At 52.5% G+C, this 8,072-nt stretch overlaps 1 protein-coding gene across 1 annotated transcript in view; it reads right to left on the bottom strand.

Annotated features, from left to right (window-relative positions):
* Positions 1 to 7,437, bottom strand: part of Cd82 (CD82 molecule) — a 46,468-nt gene extending 39,031 nt beyond the window's left edge. The window contains exon 1 of the mRNA XM_005364123.2: positions 7,316 to 7,437. The gene's annotated coding sequence lies outside the window, so the exon portion shown is untranslated. The remainder of the gene's footprint in view (positions 1 to 7,315) is intronic.
* Positions 7,438 to 8,072: the final 635 nt, after the last annotated feature.

Raw genomic sequence — 8,072 nt, 5'->3', positions numbered from 1 at the left:
ACGCACACACACACACAGGCCAGAGGTCAGAGAGGCAGATGTTCTACATGACAGAACATGAACTGAGACCTAGACACCCACACGCTCGTTATATAACTTCAAAGACATCAATCCTCTCCTGTGAGTCCACCGAGCTTCTATGTCCTCTATAAATGGTGATGCAGTGTCCAGCCCCCTGCAGCAGCACACTAATAATCCAGCTCCTGAGACAGAGTCAGAGATTGTTTTCTCTCTATAGATGTGCAACTAACTACTAACTGCTGTTATTAGCAACAAGTGGTGAACCTGTACCGAGTGCTGACCACATTTGAAGTGTATGTATGTGTGTGGGAACACACATTCCTCTCTCTGCTTGTTCCGCCATGGAGGAGCCTCTATCGAGTATACACTTCCAGCCTTGTGCCCAGCCCTGCCCTTCTTCAGTCCCTGCCCCAGATCCAAGGGTAGCTTATCTGATGGACTCTCTGGGAGACACACTAGGCTTGCTAGGCCAGGCTCCCCTGGTGAAGAGCCAGGTTGTCAGTAGAAAGAAGCCATCCTGGTGTTATCTGCTCTTGCCACCTGGTCCTACAGCGGGGCAGGCTCCCGACAAATGCCATCTGTATCCAAACAAGTGACTCTCCTGGTTCCAGAATAGACAGTGTGCAAGCCCCAGGTCCAGATCTAAAGCCATTTCCTACATAGACTTTCACATATGTTAAACTCACTTAGCCCTCATTCGACGCCCTGGCTCAGAGAGGCAATTAAGCAAGCTGTCCTTGTTGACTGCTGGTGACAGGCTCTGTGAAAAGCACCTAGCTTTCGGTTGGGTCACACCTCTGCTACCTGTGATAGTCTCACCCATATCTGGTGTTGGTTACCCAATCAGGCTGTGGCCCAGGCACTCCCTGGGAGTCGCCTGAGTCTTAACAAGCTGATATGTTCTTCAAACCCACACTCCACCCCTCCTCTAAAAAACAGGATTGATGAACAACCAAAAACTCAATGTGACTTCAAGTTTACACAATCCATTTTCTTAATTTTGTTGTGTGTGTGTTCATTTTTTAAAATTGAATATCAAAATAAGTTGAGCTTCTGACATAAGGTTTAGAAAATAAGAAAATTTTAAAAAGAAATAAATGTTTCCAATATGCATATTTTGATATGGTAATGGGCATATATATTTACTTGGGGTGTTTAGTTATCTACTATATATATGGGTGTTTTGCCTATATGTACATAAATACACTGTGTGTTTATGAGGCATCCACAGAGGCCACAAGAGGAAGTCAGATCTCCTTGGAACTGGAGCTGCAGACAGGTGAGAGCCACCATGTGGGTGTTAGGAACTGAACCCAGGTCCTTTGCAAGAGCAGTAAAGTGCTCTTACCTCCTGAGGCAGCTCTCCAGCCCTATTTGGTGGTTTTTCTTTTGATGTCGTTACATTCATTTATTTGTTCATTCATTCTTTCAGTGTTTGTGTGTGTATGTGTGTGTGCACATGTATGTGTGTGTAGGCACAAAAGTGGAGGTCAAAGGACAACTTTTGGAAGTCAATTCTCTCCTTCCACAATATGTGGCTTGAACTCAGCTCATCAAACTTGGGAGCAAGCTTGCAGGCTGAGCCACCTCTCCATCCTGCTGTGCACATTTAAACAGGTGTTTATCTGCACTGGGGCCTTGGTGAGGAGTCATGGGGGAGCAGCCCCTACCACTGTGTGCCTGTAGAGCCTCCTGGCAGCGATTGAGCTCTGACAATCTCCACCTTCCTCCTGGGCTGGCTCAATGCAGGCGTCAGGCCAGCATCCAGATGCCCTCTCCCTGGGAAAAGCTCTGCTCTGCCTACAGTGGCCTCACATGTGCCTGGATGACAACAGCCCCACAGAGCAGCTGCGGGATGACAGCTAACAGTCTGGGAATGGCTGCAGCTTGTCTGAGGTTTCACAACAGGTCTTAAGGACAAGCTGGAGTATGAAGCCAACTGCCTGGTCTTTAGATTCAAGGCTGCCTTGAGGCTCTGGTCTGCCAGAGACTGGAGCAATGGCCATAGCAGCAGGTATGGAGACAGCACCTAGCAGGAGCCAGCACTGTTAGAAATCTTTCACGAGCATTAGCTCTTATGTCTTTGTCAAACACACAGTGAAGTGAGCATCGCTGTCCCTTGGTGCCTGCAAAGGACTCCAAATCTGGGCATGGCCAGAGTCTCTTGTGAACAGTAGTGCAATGTGGATAGCTGGAGCCCATCCAGTGCACCTTGAGCTATCACTACTGTCACCCTGCATCACTAATGACAACTCCACAAAGCCTGCCCACAAGACAGTTTCCCCCAAACACACCAGGTCTACAGCTAGGCAGAAGTGAAAGCCCTACCTTAGGGATGGTTAATTCTAGCTGCCAAAGTGACAAGATCACCTAGGAGACCAGACTCTGGGCTTGCCTATGAGGGATTATCTAAATTGGGTTAATTGAGGTGGGAAGAAACACCCTGAGTAGGCAGCACCAACCCACAGCCTGGCGTTTCAGACTCCAGGAAAAGGAGGAAGCTAGCTACTTTCGCATAAGCCGCTGCTCCCATAGTATCCCCACCATAGCAGATTGTATCCCTTCAAACTGTGAGCCAAAATACACCCCAACCCACCCCGCTTTAAGATACTGTTTATCCAGAATTCTGTCATAGCAACAAGAAAACAATGACAGCACAATGGGCAACCTGTGGCCGTCACCTGCACAGGTACTGACACTGACTGGTACTAGGGGTGCAGATGCATGCCCAAGGTTACACCCAACTAGTAAACAACAGCAGACGCAGACATCCTAGGGATGTCTCCAGCCCCCAGCACTCTGTTCAGTGTTGTGTCAGCCCAAAGCACAGGCCCAGACGCTGAGCTAGCACACACGGGACTCCTACCTTATCAAGGAGAGCTGGGTTGTGGCCCAAAAGGCACAGACACTGTAGCACAGGTCAAGAAAGCCAAGCACTTCCCAAACTGCCCAGGTGGTCTGTGGATGATGCCTGGCCTGGGCATCCTGGAGCTTCCTCAGCCCAAGTCCACAAGCAGTAGTTCTGTCCACTGTCAGCTGCTGCCAGGGAAGTGCCTTTGGCCGAGTAAGGGTTCACTAAGGGCTGCAGAGGTCCCTCACTAGGCTAAAACTGAGGAAGCTGGCTTTTCCCCCTCTGTAAAGGCCCAGGCTTCACAGGGAAACGGAAGCCCTGTAGCCCACCCCCCTTCCTGGTGCAGTTTCAAGGTCCTGCTTCCTGAAAGTGTGACCCCAAAGACGTCACCAAGGATCTCACACTGAGCTAAGCCCTACTGAAGTTCCCAAAAGACAACCCTCTTATCAGCCATTTCCTGAGTGTTCACTGTGGGCCAAGGTACATAAATGGGAGGGGGTAATCCCTGCCCAGGAGGCTGTCTATATGAGTCCCTGTCTGTACGCCTCAAACCAGTAGGAAGAACCTAGGAGCACCCGACACTTAGAAATGACTAGTGTCTTGGGACACCCCATGAGTGCATATTGGAGAGGCATAAAAGGCCGAGGAGGAAGGCATACTGAGAAATGTCCCTGGTGGAGCTGGAATGAGCTAACCAGATGCAGACCCTAACTACACTCAGCCATTCAGCATCTGCCCAGCGCTTTTTCCCATACAAGTGTTTGTGGGGTCCTCACACCACCCCACGAAGCCATAACCACCACTATCATCACTTTCCTGGTTCAGAAACTGAGGCTCAGAAACAGTTTCAGAGCTGGGACATGGAGCCCGAGGGTGCAGTGCTGAGCCACGTGACATGATATATGCTCAGCTCGATCAGGTAGAATGGGGTGTACAGACCAGGAGGCGGGACAAGCCAGGCAGAGAGCACTGCTCAGCCCTCTGGACTGAGCTTGGGCCTTGTATGTGCGTGCTGCCTGAAAACGAAGTAATGGCTGGCTGACAGCAGGGCCCGGAAGAGATGCCCAGAGAGGACTTCTCTCCGTTCCCATGTGGACAAGCACGAGAGCTAGCCCCCATTTGTCTCCGCTCTTCTCAGCTGCTTCTGCGCATCAGCCTACGTGTGTCAGCTGCTAACAGGAAGCTCACTGTGGTGCTGGGGGAGTCCCAGGAGTGAGTCAGGAGTAAGTCAACTGGACAGACCCCAGCTGGACCCTGAGGGCACTGGCTTCAGGGAGGCTCCTCTCAGCAGGACAGCATCAGCAGCTGAGGGGCGGGGAAGGACATATCTAGACCACTGGGCCCTGTTTACCTCTGGGCTTCCCTTTCAGGCTTCTCAGACTCATGCTGGCCCTTTCCTGTGATTAAACAGGTCACCTCCCCAACCCCATCCTGTTCTACAGAGGGGTCCAGGCCAAGCAGCCTGGGTTCTCCACATCTACACCCCTTCCGCCAGCTGCCTCTTGCAGAGCCAAATCCCGGCTGTTTGTTGCTAGTGATTATATCATGGCTACAACCCAGCTTCCCACAGGGCAAAGGAAGTGGGCATAATGGTTTAGAGAAGAGGCTAAGGCTAAGGTCTCGATGCAGGAGAGCCTGCAGGCTCCGGACATTTTAAATCCAAAGCAGTGATCAGGACCTAGGCCGCTGGGTAAGGCGGCAGTGTCTTGGGACACCCCCTTCCCCAGTGAATGAAGATCAGACCCTACTTGGCCCTCAGATGAAAGAATTGGGTCCCCAAGGTGGAGGGAGTTGCCAGTCAGTGGGAACTTCCTCTTCTAAACTAAGGGGATGCCCCTGCATGTCAGACTTTAACCCCAGGGAACCAAAAGCCATTCCTTGTGGGAAACTTGTGCCCAAATGGCTGATCTCTCACCCTACCTTCTCGGGGCTGAAGAGGGAATCCTGGGTACTCTTCCTATCCGCTCTGATCAGATGCCCACTGCTGGCTGGCACAGGCTCCCCAACTCAGCCCAGACCTCACTTCTTCACTCAATAGCCTTCATCTTCCTGTGACTGCCACACACTCAGTGTAACCACCTTCATGAGCCCCAGTTGGGCCCCACAGCAGGGCAGGGCAGGGCTATACCCCCTCGCCCTGCTGCATCACCCTTGACCCGCTGTCTTTTCTAGCCTGTAGCCTCCTTCCACCGAAAGTCCCTAGCCTTGTTAGGTCATCTGCTCCTGTATGTCTGGCGCACGCGGTGTCAAGCTTTACATCCCTCCCCTGCTCTCTCTAACCTTCGGTAGCTCTTCTCACTCTGTGATACAAGCCCAAGCTTTTCTTATTGGCATTCAGAGCCTTCTGGGGTTCATCCCCCCAGTATCCCTGCATTGCCCACCCTAAAAGCCCAGCTGCAGCTAGACCAGTGTTTCATTTGGGGGGTCAAATGACCCTTTCACAAGAGTCACCTAAGGCCATCGGAAAACACAAGATATTTACACTATAACTCATAACAGTAGCAAAATTACAGATATGAAGTGGCAATGAAAGCCATGTCATGGTTGGGGGTCACCATAACATTAGGAGCTGTATTAAAGGGTCGTAGTGTTAAGAAGGGTGAGAATCACTGAGCTGGACCAGCAACCCAGCCATTTCCCCAGAGCTCGCTCAACAGGCTGGCCTTGCCTTTGAGCATCTTCCTCTGCCAGAACACTCTGCACAAACTTCCCAGTCCTGAAGGCCCCAAAGGCCCTTCTCATCCTTTCTTTGACTATCTTGTGTCTCATTCCATGATCCAAGTTCCTTCTCAGATGCTGAGAAACCCAAGGTGAGGGCCCAGTATCGTGCTATTTGCTTGGCATTCAAGGCACAGAATGGGAGTGGTGGTGGGAGGGGTCTCTTTCCACCAGTGTGGCTCCCTCCTCATGGCAGAAAATGCTCATCTAGTGCCACCGAAATGCTGACTCTCAAGGAGCAGGGAGTGTGGGTCCAAGCTTAATCAGGACAAGGAGTACAGGCAGAAAGTCCTGCCCATGTCTCATTCCCATCCCTAACACTGGCTCTGGCTCTCCAGAGTCTCCTCACAGATTATAACACACACACACACACACACACACAGCACCTTCCACGCCTCCTGTGCCCATTCTGCTCCCACAGACCATTTGCTCATCTTACCACAAACTGAGCCTCCAGCCACTAGAGCTTCACAGCGCCCTGGGACTTGCCCTGGACTGATACTGGCGGTAAGAGAGGCTCTCCAGGCAGGGAATGGGTGAGAGTCTCAGAGCAGCTCAGGATGAGGGCAATGCCAGCCAGGTCCCTTCGAGAACGCACATCTACATCCTCAGCTCTGTTGGGTATGCAGTATGGACTCTTTTGGGGGTCTTTAAATTCAACACTCATCAACCCCATGCAATGAAATGAACTCAGGCACTCTTTAGTTCATGTACAACAGAACAAGGTGATGTGGCTAGTGGCTGTTTCTGGCTCTGGTGAGGTCAAGGAGGAGACAATGGCAGCTACCCATCAGCCCTTCAAACCAAGATGAACCCCCAAAATAAGTAGGTTTATTTCCCAGAAGAAAGGCAACCTATCACCTGCCCACTGACATCACAGGAGCCTCTCAGTGAGGTTTCTGGGCCACCAGTGTCTTGTCAGGCATTGCGCACACGGTTTCATTTAGTTCTTTGCTGCTACTGTCAGGTCGTTTTCCCCAACGTCACGGATGAGGAAACTAAAATTTGAAGGGGAGTGGAATTTAAATTGGCTGAGTCCCAAATCCTTGACACAGCCAGGACCCAGGGACCCCCACCACTATCAGGAGTGGAGCCGCTTCAGCACAGGTACCTTAGCCTGGGCACAGCAGGGGGGCCTGGCTAGATTCTAAGCAGGTTTTGTAGGGTTTCTCCTTTTACTTTGCATTCACCCCAAAAGTGCTATTCCTCCACCAGCTCACCTGGAAAAGCCTGGCCGTTTCCACTGCGAGCCCGAGTGGAGCGCTCAGCAGTTAGAAGGAAGGAAAGAATGTTAATTGCTCTACTTTGGAGTCCTGTCGTGGGACTCAGTAACTCAAGGTGACATATCAAGTCATTTTTCTCAGTGGCATTTTGCTGCTGAGGTCTAGCGCAATCTGAATGCGGGTGGCCTCCCGCATCGCAGTGCCTGTCACCTGCTAGCCCTTACCTTCCAGGGCTTTGGTGAGAAAGGGCACTCAGGGAGCACCAGGCTCACTTCTGTCAACTTCCTCCTTCTGGAACCCGAGTAGCTCAGGGTTGGGGGCAGGGACCGGCCTAGGGCCACAGGGCTGGTGTGTGGCGCAGCTAGAACTAGGGAGTTCGGGACTCGGAGACGAATCTTTCTCAGCCCCTAACTGCTCCGGTCTATTACCTGTTGCCAAGCCAGCCGCGAAGGCTGCAGAAGTTTGCTTCCAGTTGTCCCGCCCCACTCCAGGCCCCTCTTACCTGCTGTCTCTGTTCTGGCTATACGCTTTTAGTCCGGCTTCTTGAACTGGCGCCTCAGTCCGCGTTTGACTGCGCAGCTTGGTTCAATCCTTCCACTTTTCCCCGCCACCCCCTTCCTGAGTCTGTCCACAAACTCAACGGCCTTGTCAGGCCACGCCACGCCCCCGACACCACGCCCTCGACACGCCCTCATACTGCTCCTTTGGGGCCTGCGGGAGGTAGCACCAAGCTCCGCCTACCACGGCCTCCAGGTCCAATCAAACGGACACACCCTGGGCTGCCCTTTGCCAACCCTCAGCTCCGCCTCCAGCCCTGCAGTCTGCAAGCAGCGCTCTTTCCTGTCCACTAATAGCCTGGAGGTGAGGCTATGCGAGCGGTTTGCTCCGCCTGCTTTGGGCCTCCAGAGGATAAAGCCTGCCCTGGAACCCAAGTCTCTGCATTGTTTTCTGTGCCCTTCCAGCCTCTAACAGCCCTGCCTAATAGTCCTTTCCCCTGCAGTCTTCCTCATCCTTCCCAGGTCCCTCCTAAGCAGCTGGCGGTCCTCCTAAACCCTTCGCTCAATCCCTTTCTCCAACGGTTTACCCCCGGGCCTCCAACTGGGAGGCCACGCCCCATCTCTGCTCCTCCCCAAAGGTTCTCTGCTTCGCCCTGATCTTGTTCCCCCTGGCAACCCCTGCTCAGGGCTGCAAGCCTCGGGCCCCCACGCTGGCATTCTACGACCTGGCTTATCCTGGCGCAACCCGGGAATGGCTTGGGA

Source organism: Microtus ochrogaster (genome assembly GCF_000317375.1).
Source record: "Microtus ochrogaster isolate Prairie Vole_2 chromosome 14 unlocalized genomic scaffold, MicOch1.0 chr14_random_1, whole genome shotgun sequence".
NCBI lineage: Eukaryota > Metazoa > Chordata > Mammalia > Rodentia > Cricetidae > Microtus > Microtus ochrogaster.
This window is presented reverse-complemented; position numbering and strand designations above follow the sequence as displayed.